Genomic DNA, 17,111 nt, shown 5'->3' with positions numbered 1-17,111 from the left:
AGATAACACTGCACTTTGGCAAGATAACAAGAGACATAAGTTACATATTAACCACAAAGGTAATTATAACTAAAATCTCTTCCTCCCCCCTCAAATAAGGAATAATAGAAAATTGTCAATTATATTTATACTCAAATTTATTTCTTCCCATTTGTTGTTGTTATTTGCGAAGTCATGTCCGACCATCACAACCCCATGGACAACATTTCTCCAGGCCTTCCTGTCCTCTACCATCCTCTGGAGTCCATTTATGCTCACGTCTACTGCTTCAATGACTCCATCCAGCCACCTCATTCTCTGTCGTCCCTTTCTTCTTTTGCCCTCAATCTTTCCCAGCATTAGACACTTCTTCAGTGAGTCCTTCCTTCTCATTAGGTGGCCAAAGTATTTGAGTTTCATCTCCAGAATCTGGCCTTCTAAAGAGCAGTCAGTATTGCTATCCTCTAGGACTGATCAGTTTGATTGCCTTGCAGTCCAAAGGACTCACAGAAGATTTCTCCAGCACCATAGTTCAAAGGCCTCAATTCTTTGACGCTCAGCCTTTCTTATGGTCCAACTTTCACTGTCATACATTGCAACTGGGAAAACTGGACACACTTTTGTTGGCAGTTTGATGTCTCTGCTTTTTAATAAGCTATCTAGATTTGCCATAGCTTTTGTCCCCAGGAGTCTTTTAATTTCTTGGCTGCAGTCCCCATCTTGGAGCCCAGAAAAATGCAATCTGTCACTACCTCCATTTCTTCCCCCATCTATTTGCCAGGAATTGAGAGGGCCGGATGCCATGATCTTAGTTTTCTTAATGTTGAGTTTCAAGCCAACTTTTGCACTCGCCTTCTTCACCCGCATCAAGAGGCTCTTTAGTTCCTTTTCACTTTCTGCCGTTAGAGTGGTATCATCTGCATATCTGAGGTTGTTGATATTTCTCCCGGCAATCTTAATTCCAACTTTTTATTCATCTAGCCCTGCCTTTCTCATGATGTGTTCTACATATAAGTTAAATAGCCAGGGTGACAGTATATAGCCTTGCCAGACTCATTTCTCAATTTTGAACCAGTCAGTGGTTCCATGTCCAGTTCTCACTGCTGCTTCTTGATCCGCCTATAGGTTTCTCAAGAGATAAATAAGTTGGTCTGGTACTCCCATCTCTTTAAGAACTTGCCACAATTTCTTGTGATCCACATAATCAAAGGCTTTAGCATAGTTAATTAAGAAGAAGTAGATGTTTTTCTGGAACTACTAGCTTTTTCCATGATCCAGCATATGTTGGCAATTTGACCTCTAGTTCCTCTGTCTCTTTGAAATCCTGCCTGTACTTCTGCTACAGGGGTGGGTTCTAAAAATTTTTTACTACCGGTTCTGTGGGCATGGCTTATTTTGTGGGCATGGCTTGGAGGTCATGTGACTGGGTGGGCATGGGTCCTCGCACTTTTGACTGGTCCTCACACTTATGACCATCCTCACATTTATGCCCGTGCAGCATTCTTAACAACCATGTCACTCATTTCACAACTGCTTCCCTTCACCATGGTGACAAGATAGGGCGAAAAACGTAAAATGTGAGGACAGTCATAAGTTCGAGGACTGATCAAAAGTGTGAGGACCAGTCAAAAATAATTTTTTCAGCCCTCTGAGTAGTCCATATGCACAAAAGGAGTACCCAGAGGGCTGAAAAAAGTGATTTCTGAGAGGTCTTCACACTTTTGACCGGTCCTCGCACTTATGACTGGTCATCATTTATGCCCATTGTAGCATTCTTAACAACCGTGTCACTCATTTCACAACTGCTTCTTTTCACCATGATGACAAGATAAGGCGAAAAACGTAAAATGTGAGGACAGTCATAAGTTCAAGGACTGATCAAAAGTGCAAGGACCAGTCAAAAATAACTCTTTCAGCACTCTGAGTAATCCATATGCACAAAAGGATACAGCAATAGAGAGGGATGAAGGAAGGAGAAGAGAGGGAAGGAAGAGAAGGGAGGAAGGAAGGGAAGGGAAATTAGAGTTGGAGTGAGGGTAAGAGAGAAGGAAGAGAGGAGGAGAAGGAGAAAGGAAGAGGAAGTAGGGAGGAGAAGAAGGGGGGAAGAGAAAGTAAGAAAGAAAGAAAAGAGAGAGGTGCTAGGTTTGAGGAGAAAGATTGCTGTACAATAAAAAAGATGAAAGGGAAGAAAGGCAATCCCAAACAAATATAAAGATATTAAGATAAAGAATGAATTGTTAAATTTTAAAGAATAAAGGAGAATAAATATGAATAAATAGCAATAATTAGAAACACAAATACAATGTATTTTCTTTGAACAGAGTATTTGGCTGGTTCACAAATTTAAACAGTGTTTAGTCATTTCAATTACATTTACAATTTCTATATTTCCTTTTTGCCATATTTATTCCTCATCTATTTTTAAAAAAAACCAATATTACCCTTCATCTTCATCTCTAATCTTAATCAAATTCAATTTTTCCCTTCTATTCTATATTATACCCCTTCCCATTGTCATCTATTTTTATATCAATCCTCACATTGGTTAATTATGTAATATTACAGTTGTTTAATACAAATTCAACATTTTAATATAAATCAATTAGTTGTATAACTATCTTTTTTGTATATTAATCAATATGAACATGAATATTCCAATTATTTCCATGCAATCCAATTTCTTACAAATCAATTAATTATATTTACCAATAATAATAAACCAAATAATTTCCCCCATATATTTCTCCAAACCACAACTTAACCATTTCTGCTTTCAACACAATATACAATTAATAGTATCTCAATTATTACAATTCCCTAGTTAAATAGAGCTTTTTTTCTTTTGTGTTTTAAAATCTTGAACTCTCCTCTTTTTCCCTAAATTTCCCATTGTTTGCACCTACCTTTTTTTGGTGAGGAAAAAGAAAAAGAAATCTCTCCCTGCCTCATTTTGTCACGTTGCAGCAGAGCCTGATTTACTTTCAGTTTCATTTTTTCCCTAGCATAGCTATTCATTTGTTTTTTTTTAACACTGATCAGCTGTAGGGTGGCCCTTTGAAGCCCCGCGGCAAGAGTTTAAACAGTTTTTTTTTCCCTCTAGCCATCAACTGGGACTCAGGAGGCAGCAATAGATTGGTAGTGGGGCCAAATAAAGGGTAAGGGGAGAACCAGTTCGGTGATGTCATATTGTCACCGCTACCGGGCTCGCAGGAACCGGTGCGAACCGGGAGCAACCCACACTGTTCTGCTAGTTCTAGATCCACATACTGCTGGAGCCTAGCTTGTAGGATTTTAATCATACTTTACTAGCATGTGAAATGAATGCAATGGTGCGATAGTTTGAACATTCTTTGGCATTGCCTTTCTTTGGAACTGGAATGTAAACTGACCTTTTCCAATCCTGTGGCCACTGTTGAGTTTTCCAAATTTGCTGGCAAATTGAGTGTAGCACTTTTACTGCATCATCTTTTAAGATTTTGAATAGCTCAGCTGGAATACTGTCACCTCTACTTTGTTGTTGCTCAGATTTTCTAGGGCCCATTTGACTTCACATTCTAGGATGTCTGGCTCGAGGTCAGTGACCACCCGATCTTGGTTATCAGGGATGTTAAGTTTGTTCTTGTATAGTTCTTCTGTGTAATTTTTCCACCTCTTCTTAATCTCTTCTGCCTCTGTTAGGTCCCTGCCATTTTGGTTCTTTATCATGTCCATCTTTGCATGAAACGATCCTTTCATATCTCCAATTTTCTTGAAGAGATCTCTGGTCCTCCCTATTCTATTGTTTTCTTCTATTTCTTTGCACTGTTCATTTAAGAAGGCATTCTTATCTCTTCTAGTTATTCTCTGGAATTCTGCATTCAACTGGGTGTATCTTTCTCTTTCTCCCTTGCCTTTCGCTTCTCTTCTTTTCTCAGCTATTTGCAAAGCTTCCTCAGACAGCCATTTTGCTTTCTTGTGTTTTTTTTTCTTTGGGATGGTTTTAGTTGCTACCTCTTGTACAATGTTGCGAACCTCCATCCATAGTTCTTCAGGCACTCTGTCTATCAGATCTAATTCCTTAAATCTATTTGTCACCTCTACTGTATATTCATCAGGGATATAATTTAGTTCATACCTGAGTGGCTTAGTGCTTTTCCCTACTTTCTTCAATTTAAGCCTAAATTTTGTAATGAGAAGCTCATGCTCTCAGCCACAGCCAAGCTCCTGGTTTTGTTTTTACTGACTGTATAGGGATGGAGTCAGCAACCTGCGGTTCCAGAGCCACATGTGGCTCTTGGGCCCTCTGCTGTCAGGTGCTCCCTGTCAGGTGATCCCACCACTGGCTGGCCCCACCCCCACCCTCCCCTCCTAGGCACTCCTCACCTGGCCTGAGAAGGTAAGGGTGATGGCGGGGGATGGAGAAGTGGCCAGGGCAGAGACAGAGAGATACAGAGAGGGAGGGATAGATGTGGGGAGAGAGAGGGAGGGAGGGAGGGGGGGAGAGAGAGATATGTCAAAAGGATTTTGTGGCTCCCGGTGTTTTTTAACAACTGGTTCTCTGCCCTAATGATCGTCTGGGTAGGCGTGGCTAGGAGGGTGTCATATGACTGGTGGAAGTGAGTGACATCGAGTTGGCCATGCCCACTCAGGTTTTGTGGCTCCCGGTGTTTTCTTTTCTGTGGGAAATGGATCCAAATGGCTCTTTGAATATTTAAGGTTGCAGACCTCAAATGGTATAGAGCTTCTCCATCTTTGGCTGCAGGGCAGATAGTCAATCTGATTTCTGTGTTGACCGTCTGGTGATGTCCATGTGTAGAGTCGTCTCTTGGGTTATTGGAAAAGATTGTTTGCTATGATCATCGTATTCTCTTGACAAAATTCTATCAGCCTGTGCCCTGCTTCATTCAACAGGGCCAATCTTGCCTGTTATTCTGGTTATCTTTTAGCTTCCTACTTTATCATTCCAATGCCCCATGATAATAAGGACATCATTTTTTGGTGTTAATTCTATAAGGTGCTGTTGGGGCTTCATAGAACCGGTCAATTTCATTCTCTTCAGCACCAGTGGTTGGGGCACAGACTTGGACTACTGTGATGTTGAATGGTTTGCCTTGGATTCAAACTAAGATCATTCTGTCATTTTGGGGAATGTATCCCAGTATTGCTTTTCCTATTCTTTTATTGACTATGAAGGCTATTCCATTTCTTCTGAGGGATTCTTGCCCGCAGTAGTATACCTGATAGTTATCTGAATTAAATTCATCCATTCCTGTCCATTTTAGTTCACTGATTCCTAAGATGTCGATGTTAGTCTTGTCATCTCTTGTTTGACCATGTCCAGCTTGCCTTGATTCATAGATCTTACATTTCAAGTTCCTATGAAGAATATATCTTTACAGCATCAGACTTTCCTTTCACCACCAGATGCATCCACAGCTGAGCATCCTTTCGGCTTTGGCCAGTCACTTCACACTTTCTGGCACTACTAGTAGTAGCTGTCTGCACTTCCCCAGTAGCATATTAGACACCTTCCGACCTGAGGGGCTCATCTTCCAGCGTCATATCTTTTTGCCTTTTGACCCTGTGCCTTTTGGTACTTTTCATGGCAAAGATACTGGGGTTGCCATTCCCTGTTCCAGTGGATCACATTTTGTCAGAACTCTCTACTATGACTTGTCTGTCTTGAGTGGCCCTGCATGGTATAGCTCATAGCTCCATTGAGCTACACAAGCCCCTTCACCACAACAAGGCAGTAATCAATGAAGGCGAAATAGGAACTACATATACACAAAAAATAATTATACTTTCTGGATCAATAAATCAGTAAGCATAACTAGTATCTAGTAGTTTGTGAGGCAATTTTCTTAAACTAGAAAGATATTCTGTTTTAGCTTTCTGAGGTCAGGAATCCAGCAGGAAATGTAAGAGGAATATATGCCTAAAAAGAGGATGAAAAATCCAAAGTAAAACTTATTGGGTTTTCTGGTCTGTGGTTTAACTATATCTATTATGATATATCTATCCATCCATTTATCTATCCACGGTATTGTTCAAGAGGATCCTTGTAGTCAAGCCATAAGGCTGGATAAAAAATATATTTATTTAGCATATAGTGATGTTACATTAACCAGGAGACTACAATTGAATGCAGAGTAGTAGTTTGGCTGCTTAAGATTGCTAGCCTTTTTTGGCTCACACCCACACACTTCCCAAGGTGCACCAAAGGGAGGGGCAGGTTAATTCTGCACTAGAAAGAAAAATGAACAGCTTTTCTGCAGTTTTATCCAGAGCCCTTTCCCTTCAATGAAACCACTTTGCAAGCCGATATCACGACTACAAAGGTCCAGCACTAGCAGGATTCTAAATCATCCACACATACTGTCAGCTTGTCTCCACCAAAGTGATATCTAGTCATCTATTTGCATATGACATGCTTTAAAACTGCTAGGTGGACAGAAGCTGACAGGAACTCACCCTGTCACACAGTGCTAGAACTCAAACTGCCAGAGCAAAGACTATCTCTAGTTCATTAAGCCACTTAGCCACAATTCCTCTCAATGAAACAATAAGCAATGAAGCAAAATGATGCTTCTTTAAAGAACTTCATAAATCTTTTAAGAGAAACAACCATTCAATAAATATTTTCCCAACAAAACTAACAGGACACATGTTATACTGACGATGACATAGGTAAAATAAGTGGTATATGTGGCTTTAAAAGTTGGGGCTTTTATTATACAGTTGAATGCTTTCTTCCCCATGATAAGATGTTTAGTTAATTATAAAGAATTTAGACTTTTGACCCAACTGATTAGAGTTGAAAGAATCTTGCTAACGTCTTCCTTCAGATTCATATCTTCAGTATTTCTTCCACCAATTTTGACCTAAAATATGAACATAGTATTGTCAGATATAACAATGACAATCCTTCTCTCTCTTAGATCCCCACAATATAATCTTTGAATTCTTGGAATAACAATCTAAGTTAAAGATTTTGTCCTAACAGCATACCATCTGAGATATGCATGAAGTACCAAAGCAGAAATAGTTGAATTGTTATCACAATAAATTTCAACCAATAACTACAGATCATTTTCAGAAGAAAAATTGAACTATTGCAGCATATATTGCTTATTTTAGTTTACCAAATTCAAAAGAACTGCAATATTTTCATTTCTTTAACACTAGTAAAAAAGGTTTTAAAATAACTGAAGTTGATATGACATTAAAAACTATTCTTACTTGGAGAAAGGAATAGAGTTTATGTTTCTTCTGAGCATCATAAAAAATAATTTCATGGCTTTTCAAATTTAGATATATTCCTATTCTTGCTGGTTTATGTGGTATATTCAGGTGTGTTGAGGGATCTATCTGTCTGTTTGATCATGCTCAATGGCCCAGTAGCCATTCTGAGGAAACAATGTGATCTTCCCTTTTCTAGGAGCAGATTCAGATGCAACACCTACATCCCATATATTTTTCTGGCCAACGTCCACTTCCCAGTAATATCTCCCTTCAGAAAATCCTTGTTCTGCCAAGACAAATGTATGGGACTTAAATCTCTCTTTACTCTGAGAAATGTGATGAATATTTCCAGTGTCTCTCACATGTTTCCCATCTTTAGACACTTCCAATCTTGGATTAGCTGTTGTGGATCCAAGGTAAGATCAACTGCAAAGAAAATAAAATTTCTTAAGACAGATTTTCAGACGGTCTTCCAAACGAACATGCCTTTTCATCTCTCTTTGAAAGACATTTCAGAGGGACAACATGGCTATGAAATTAATTAAAAAGTTATTTTGGGGGTGCAGCTGCTTTAAAAAATAAAGGGTTTTAACTTCCTACAAGGGGATAGTATAGAAACATGCTTTATTCCTTTTCTAAATTTTATATCTTGCCCTTTCCATTTAATCCCAGTTGCTGCTTCATTTTCTGAATCCAGCTTCTATTTCTGGTATTTTTCATTCTATGCATCATTGAACTCTTGATTGTAGAATCTTGAGTATTATTTGATTATCATGTGAGATAAGTGCAATAATTCATTTAAAACATTTTTACATTACCATTTATATACTAGAATGTAATTTAATTCAGCCATATTGGACTTAATTCTCACTAACAGAGATGAAATGATAAAAGGTGTTGAAGCTACAGGAACCTTGGGGGCAAGTGATCATGCAATATTGGAATTCAACATTATGCAAACACAAGCAGTAGAACAAAGTCAAACTAGAGTCTTGGACTTTAAGAGACCTAATTTCAATAAACTTAGATACAGCTTGAGAAGGATTCCATGGATGAGAATCCTTAAGGGGAAAACAATTCAAGAAGCTTGGGAAATTTTGAAAAGTGAGATTATAAAAGCCCAGTCTAGCACAATACCAATGAAGAAGAAAAATAATAGATCTTAAAAGAAACCAGCATGGCTGCATAAAGAACTCTCTGGCAAATTGAAAGACAAAAAGGACAAGTATAAAAAGAGGGAAGAGGGGTAAATAACTAAGGCAGAATATCAGCAAATAGCCTGAGCCTGTGAAGATGAAGTGAAGAAAGCTAAGGCTCACAATGAACAAGGGCTTGCAACAAAAGTAAAAAATAACAACAAAAAAAAAGCTTCTTCCAGCATATTAAAAACAAAAAAAATCAAGGAAACAATTGGCCCATTGCTGGGAGAAAGTGGCAAGAAGGTGACAAGCAACAGGGAGAAAGCAGAACTACTTAACTCATTTTTTGCATCTGTCTTTACACAAAAGGAAAAAACAGTCCAATCTATCAAAAACAGCACCACAAAAAACAGATTAGGAATACAAATTAAAATAGAGAAGAAAATGGTAAGTGAACATCTATCTACCCTAGACAAGTTCAAATCACCAGGACCGGATGGATTACACTCCAAAGTTCTGAAGGAACTGGCAGACGAGATCTCAGAACCATTGAACTATATCTTTCAAAGATCCTGGAGCACAGGGGAACTGCCAGAGGATGGGAAAGAGCTGATGTAGTTCCCATCTTCAAAAAAAGGGGAAAAAAACAGATCCAGAAAACTACAAACCTATCAGTCTGATCTCAATACCAGGGAAGATTCTGGAAAAGATAATCAAGCAATGAATCACTGAACAACTAGAAGCAAACAAAGATGATTAGCGGGCTGGAGGATAAAGAATATGAAGAATGATTGCAGGAACTGGGTATGTCTAGTTTAATGAAAAGAAGGACTAGGGGAGACATGATAGCAGTGTTCTAATATCTCAGGGGTTGCCACAAAGAAGAGGGAGTCAAACTATTCTCCAAAGCACCTGAGGTTAGAACAAGAAGCAATGGGTGGAAACTAATCAATGAGAAAAGCAACTTAAAACTAAGGAGAAATTTCCTGAGAGTTAGAACAATTAATAAGTGGAACAACTTGCCTCCAGAAGTTGTGAATGTTCCAACACTGGAAATTTTTAAGAAGATGTTGAATAACTATTTGTCTGAAGTGGTGTAGAGTTTCTTGCCTGGGCAGGGGGTTGGACTAGAAGACCTCCAAGGTCCCTTCCAACTCTGTTATTCTATAAATTGAGATGTTGAGGATACATGGGATGAGGGAGTGGTTAGGACTAATAAGTCTGAAATAGATCTATCTTAGTCTCCTTAGTCTCCCAATGGGCATCAGGGTGCTTGCTGGCTGCCTGAAAAAAGCCTAGAAATTAGTGGATTGTGATTTCACTGAACTAGGGCTGCATAAAAATCTTGGTTTACATAGGAAGAACCTGACTAAAGAGAAATACACATAAAGGCCTACGAAAAGAAAAGAAAACATACGCGCACACACACATGCACACACATATGTATGTATGTATATATATGTATATATATATATATATATATATATATATATATATATATATATATATATACATACATACATACATACATATATATATATATATACACATATATATACATATATATACATATATATACATACATATATATACATACATACATATATATATATATATATATATATATATATATATATATATATGTTTATGTAAGTTTTCACGGGTATGTATGTGTGTATAGTTAATATTTCGGGTTTCTTCCCATGTAATTGTGGATATATCCCTAAAAGGGTAGAAGCGACGTTTCGGCAGAATCCCATCTGCCATCATCAGGCTTATGCCAGTAGTCATATATATATATTAAAATTGGGTAACAGTTTGCAATAAAGGATTCTAAAATTTATTCTTTTCTATCTTCAACTGTTCAGAAAAATATAAACTCTGTACTTAAAGTTTTTAAAAAATGTAAATAAATTTATGCATGACAGGGTAATAAAAGAGGTATTGGGGATGGGATAGCAAGCCTTCAGGAGCTTCTTAGATGAAGACGGATGAAAACAGTTTCTCCATCCAGAAAAATATTTTATTTTCACAGAAAGGTTAAGTTGCTGAATTTATTGTTTTTAGTTTCTATTACTGGTAAAAACTTAAGAGCAAGCTAAGATAATTGGGGATGGGGTGGTGGAAGTCAGTTTGCAGTCTTCATATAAGGAACTACAGCATAACTGAAAAATGTACTGAAAAATGTAAATGGACTAATGAGTCCAATTAAAATGTATTCAGATATTCTCATTAGAAGTCATATTTATTTAGATATAATTCACTTATGCTTCCATTTCACGGTTTCTGCAAATGTTCAATATTGGTTTTTATGGTCAATGGACTTATTTATAGAATTTGTGGTTTATTCTCACTTTGTACATATTGTGGTTCTCAACCCAAATGACGCATTCATAGTACAGACCTTGGGCTCCACATAGATATTTTTGCAGCGGTCTGCTCTATGCCACCTGCCTCAGAGAACTAAAAATAAGAATGATGTGAATTTCTGTAGAACTATTATCACAAGCTGGAATGAGCCTTGCTTTTTTAGTGAGCTCCCAGCGATATGCAATTTCAAGATTATTTATTGTAGCTTTTAACAGTCTTTGAAAAGGTTCAGATTATACTGAATGAACCAGAAAAACAAATTTAAATTCTTATAATTCACTAACTGAACCATTAATACATGAATTAATTAAAAATCAACCTTAAGAATGATTGATATATTAACAAAAATAGAAATAAAAATAGAATAATCAATCAATAAAATTTTATTTATGGTCATAAATTACAATTCTACCTAAGACATCACATAGTATATTGTGTAGTATATTCAAAGTATTGAAAAAAGAAATATATAGTTAATTGCCTTTTAATCTTGAAACAAGCAATCAATATTTACTTATACCCCACAATTTTCTTAGAATGATCATTATAGAACAACATTTTGCTATTTTTTATAACTTTAATGATCTAGTGACTAATAGAAAAATGTATTCTCTTCCATAAAGGAGTTGGAATGTTCTATAAGGAGAGATAATATTAACTCAGTACAGCATGATTGTTTCAGTAGAATTCAGGACATCCATTTTGTCCTGGACAGGAAAGTTGATATAGCTTCATTTCAAACTTCTTGTTGGTAAGATATTTAGTCTGATCAGAGTAAATGCTCTCCGTAACCATTGCTCTCTGTAACCATTATAAAAATACCTAGGGCTAGAAAAAAAAGATAATGTGTTTCAAATATTTGTTACAGAGATTAGAAATGCTGTTCCTGTTCTGTAAGTCTACTTAATTAGTTCCCTCTCAGACATTAATGTTTTCAAGGATCTAAGCAGAAATTCTCAAGAAATCATGTTGGAAGCCATTTCTGTCCAAGAGGAATTAAACTGGTAGACAAGGATTCACCCAGTTAAAGATCTCTTCCTAAAAACCAGTTTTAGCCAACATGTCAAGAAATTCTCTTTGATACACAAACTTGTTTCACTGGAAGAATTATTGCCTTATTCTTTTCGTTCTTATTTTTATTTATTTATTTGTCAAGTACATATTAGATAATGTATATAAGCATGAATTGAATACATAAAATAAATACAAATAAAGGGAACATTAGGACAGGGATGGTAGGCAGGCTGGTGCTCTTATGCATGCCCCTTACAGACCTCTTAGGAATGGGGTGAGGTCAACAGTAGACAGAGTAGTAGTTTGGCTGCTTAAGATTGCTAGCCTTTTTTGGCTCACACCCACACACTTCCCAAGGTGCACCAAAGGGAGGGGCAGGTTAATTCTGCACTAGAAAGAAAAATGAACAGCTTTTCTGCAGTTTTATCCAGAGCCCTTTCCCTTCAATGAAACCACTTTGCAAGCCGATATCACGACTACAAAGCTAAGTTAATTGGGGATGGGGTGGTGGAAGTCAGTTTGCAGTCTTCATATAAGGAACTACAGCATAACTGAAAAATGTACTGAAAAATGTAAATGGACTAATGAGTCCAATTAAAATGTATTCAGATATTCTCATTAGAAGTCATATTTATTTAGATATAATTCACTTATGCTTCCATTTCACGGTTTCTGCAAATGTTCAATATTGGTTTTTATGGTCAATGGACTTATTTATAGAATTTGTGGTTTATTCTCACTTTGTACATATTGTGGTTCTCAACCCAAATGACACATTCATAGTACAGACCTTGGGCTCCACATAGATATTTTTGCAGCGGTCTGCTCTATGCCACCTACCTCAGAGAACTAAAAATAAGAATGATGTGAATTTCTGTAGAACTATTTTCACAAGCTGGAATGAGCCTTGCTTTTTTAGTGAGCTCCCAGCGATATGCAATTTCAAGATTATTTATTGTAGCTTTTAACAGTCTTTGAAAAGGTTCAGATTATACTGAATGAACCAGAAAAACAAATTTAAATTCTTATAATTCATTAACTGAACCATTAACACATGAATTAATTAAAAATCAACCTTAAGAATGATTGATATATTAACAAAAATAGAAATAAAAATAGAATAATCAATCAATAAAATTTTATTTATGGTCATAAATTACAATTCTACCTAAGACATCACATAGTATATTGTGTAGTATATTCAAAGTATTGAAAAAAGAAATATATAGTTAATTGCCTTTTAATCTTGAAACAAGCAATCAATATTTACTTATACCCCACAATTTTCTTAGAATGATCATTATAGAACAACATTTTGCTATTTTTTATAACTTTAATGATCTAGTGACTAATAGGAAAATGTATTCTCTTCCATAAAGGAGTTGGAATGTTCTATAAGGAGAGATAATATTAACTCAGTACAACATGATTGTTTCAGTAGAATTCAGGACATCCATTTTGTCCTGGACAGGAAAGTTGATATAGCTTCATTTCAAACTTCTTGTTGGTAAGATATTTAGTCTGATCAGAGTAAATGCTCTCTGTAACCATTGCTCTCTGTAACCATTATAAAAATACCTAGGGCTAGAAAAAAAAGATAATGTGTTTCAAATATTTGTTACAGAGATTAGAAATGCTGTTCCTGTTCTGTAAGTCTACTTAATTAGTTCCCTCTCAGACATTAATGTTTTCAAGGATCTAAGCAGAAATTCTCAAGAAATCATGTTGGAAGCCATTTCTGTCCAAGAGGAATTAAACTGGTAGACAAGGATTCACCCAGTTAAAGATCTCTTCCTAAAAACCAGTTTTAGCCAACATGTCAAGAAATTCTCTTTGATACACAAACTTGTTTCACTGGAAGAATTATTGCCTTATTCTTTTCGTTCTTATTTTTATTTATTTATTTGTCAAGTACATATTAGATAATGTATATAAGCATGAATTGAATACATAAAATAAATACAAATAAAGGGAACATTAGGACAGGGATGGTAGGCATGCTGGTGCCCTTATGCATGCCCCTTACAGACCTCTTAGGAATGGGGTGAGGTCAACAGTAGACAGTCTTAGGTTAAAATTTTGGAGATTTTGGGATGAAACCACAGAGTCAGGTAGCGCATTCCAGACATTGACCACTCTGTTGCTGAAGTCATATTTTCTGCAATCAAGTTTGGAGTGATTCACTTTAGTTTGTATTTATTGTGTGCTCATGTATTGTTGTGGTTGAAGCTGAAATAGTCATTGACAGGTAGGACATTGTAGCAGATAATTTTATGAGTTAAGCTTAGGTCATACCGAAGGCGGTGTAGTTCTAAGCTTTCTAAGCCCAGAATTTCAAGTCTGGTGACATAAGGTATTTTGTTCCAAGCAGAGGAGTGGACGACTCTTCTTGTGAAATATTTCTGGACACGCTCGATTGTATTAATGTCCTATTTGCAGTGCAGGTTCCAGACAGATAAGCTGTATTCGAGAATTGGTCTAGCAAATGTTTTGTATGCTCTGGTTAGTAGTTAATATTACCGGAGAAGAAGTTACACAAGATATGGTTAACAACTCTTAAAGCCTTTTTGGCAATGTTGTTACAGTGGGCTTTAGCACTTAGATCATTAGATATGAGTACTCCAAGGTCTTTGACAGAGTGAGGGTCATCTACAAGGTCATCTCCACTCAGCTTGTATTTTGTGTTCTGATTCTTTTTGCCAACATGTAAGACAGAGCATTTATTGGTTGAGATTTGGAGTTGCCAATTGTTTGATCATTCTGACACAAAGTCAAGGTCTTTTTGAAGGGTAGTAGGATGTCAGTGGTGTTAAGCACATCAGCAAAGAGAATACAGTTGCTTATAATATGATCGCAAAGGTCCTGCAATTCAGGCCTCTGTAAAAAAAAGGCCAAATACATAGCTTTGCATTCCTGCTATATAGCATATTTTGTTTGGTTTGGTTTTGGGATGGGGATTTGAGCATGAGGAGACTCAATTTTATTTATTTATTTTTTATTGATGAAACTTCATACTCCTTTAATCACAATAGGTTCAAAGCAATATATAGTAGTATGTCACAGTATTTGAAGACAGGGCAGGTATTTTATTCCTTACTAGCTGTACCTGGCCACGCCAATATTTTCAATATTTTTTGACCAAGTGCCAATAATTTCCCTCTGTAGCTCAGGTCACACCTACTTTGGCTCCATCCCAGTTTGCCAGGGGTGTAAGAGCTAGTTTCCTGACTTTCCAATATAACCGCCTTCACCTTCGCAGCTCTCCGCACCACAGGCGGCATCGGGGTCCCTGCCAAAAGTACAGCATACTCCATTAGTCGGGAGGACGCTTGGCGGCAGTTGACATTTCCCGCCATTTTGCTTGTGGGTTTGGTGGCAGCGGCGCTGAGGGGAAAAGACCCAGCTCGCGCCTGCCATTATGGTGCTGCGACGTTAAAGTCCAAAAAGATAGTATAGTGTGTGTTGCTTTTACGTCCAACAGATAACACTGTTTTTCAAAAAAAACATGCTTTTACCTGTCATAGGTGTGACATCAATATAATATAGGTTTATAAAAACATGTGCATATTCGAATGCAATGTTGTATCAAAATTTCAAAGCAATCGGTGAAGAACTTTTGGAGATTTACAATTTTGAACAAACAAACATTTACATTTTTATTTATATAGATTCTCAGCCTATCAGATTAGCAGATGTGAGGGTAAATCATATGTTTCCCTATAATTTAGCTTAATAAATTATGCACACATTTTTATACACCTCATCTCTCCCTGACCCACATAATTGTTCTGTATCGTGATTTATATATACTTCCTCCATTAGACAGCTTCAATATTTTTATGTCTTTTTTTTTTTTTTTTAGTTTAGAAAGGAGGAGGAGAAAGGGAAAAATAACTGGTTCTTGAAATTCTTGAAATTCTAGCAATTTGGTCAGGCTTTCCTTCCTAACTCTTGATCTGCCATTTAAGCAGAGCAGTCTTTTTCATCATCCAATCTGCTTTGCAAATCTCTCTGATACTGTTTGACCTTCCTTAATTTCTTCCTCCAACTTCCTCCAGGATTCACCAACACTTCAGTTTACTCAGCACAACTTCAATACCAGAAAGATCTAATAATCTCCTTCACTGCCTAATAAATCTGCTCTTTATAAATTTTCATCAAAAGACAAATATGCTTGTTCTCAATTGTTTTGGTAATACAGAAAGTATCTGGATGTCTATATAATATCTTTTACAGTTTTGCAAATAGGCAAAAGTCACGCTTAGATGCTCCATTACTGATAAATGGCTCTTCATTTGCTCTTGTGTATGCTTTTTGGTGGTGATAGCCTATCTCACAAATAAACAATTGTTCTATATAATAATTATTTTGGGTAATTATTAGATATAATAATTATTTTGGGTAATTTCTAGACCAATGCAAGAACATTGTGTTGTGCTACTTGTGCTGAAGCAACGTAGTAAATAGTTCACCAAGTCTTTGGAAACTAAACTAAAATCATTTATTGAAATGACTATTGGAAATTCCACTAAAAGTGTCAGTTACTGTCACTGGATTTGTTTGTGTAAGAAATTAGACCCACAAAATTTGGGATTATTTTACATACATTTCACTAAGGTATGATTAACCAAGGTAGTTTGTCAACTGTCCAATTGGCACAAACAGCAAATGAAACTCCTGGGATATTATCTTACCAAGAGCATAACTTTACTTTTAGATCCATATAGGCACAGTAGAAGTGAACCCAGTTCTGAAGTTTTTGGGCAAAAAAACTGCATAGTGTCAAGGTTCCGACTAATGAACCTAAACCATTCAGCACTCTGAGGCTTGTGATTCTCTCAAAGAACTGTTTTATTGAGTACATCATATTGGCACACATGAAAGCTAAATCAACTCTAACTATTTCCCATATTTTCAGTATAATTAAAGAATAATTCACTCCCTCATTGTCATAGGCAGTTGTGGGATTCAAATAATTTAAAAACTGGTTGTCTGCCCTAATGACCAACCTGGGTAGGTGTGGCTGGGTGGTCATGTGACTGGGTGGGTGTGGCCAACTCAACATCATTTACGTCGAGGGGTTCTTCACCTCATCTGGCTTCTTGGGACCATAAGGATGCTACAATGGTCGTAATTGTGAAAAACAATCATGTCACTTTTTTCATTGCCATTGTAACTTTGAATGGTCACTAAATGAACTGTTGTAGGTTGTGGATTACCTGTACAAAAATACAAAAAACTTCTTTGCTTGCAAAAAACTGCCCTAAATGCCAATCATTAGATTAGAAATACCTGCAAGGTGGAGTTACAAATCAGGCAGGGTGTCAGAGCAAAATAGTTAAGATGTAGTTATAACTAATCAGCAGCCAACTCTTGCTCATAAAG

The sequence above is a fragment of the Pantherophis guttatus genome, chromosome 4, assembly GCF_059756535.1.
Source record: "Pantherophis guttatus breed Tessera chromosome 4, ASM5975653v1, whole genome shotgun sequence".
In the NCBI taxonomy this organism is placed as follows: domain Eukaryota; kingdom Metazoa; phylum Chordata; class Lepidosauria; order Squamata; family Colubridae; genus Pantherophis; species Pantherophis guttatus.
Note: the sequence above shows the minus strand (reverse complement) of the source record.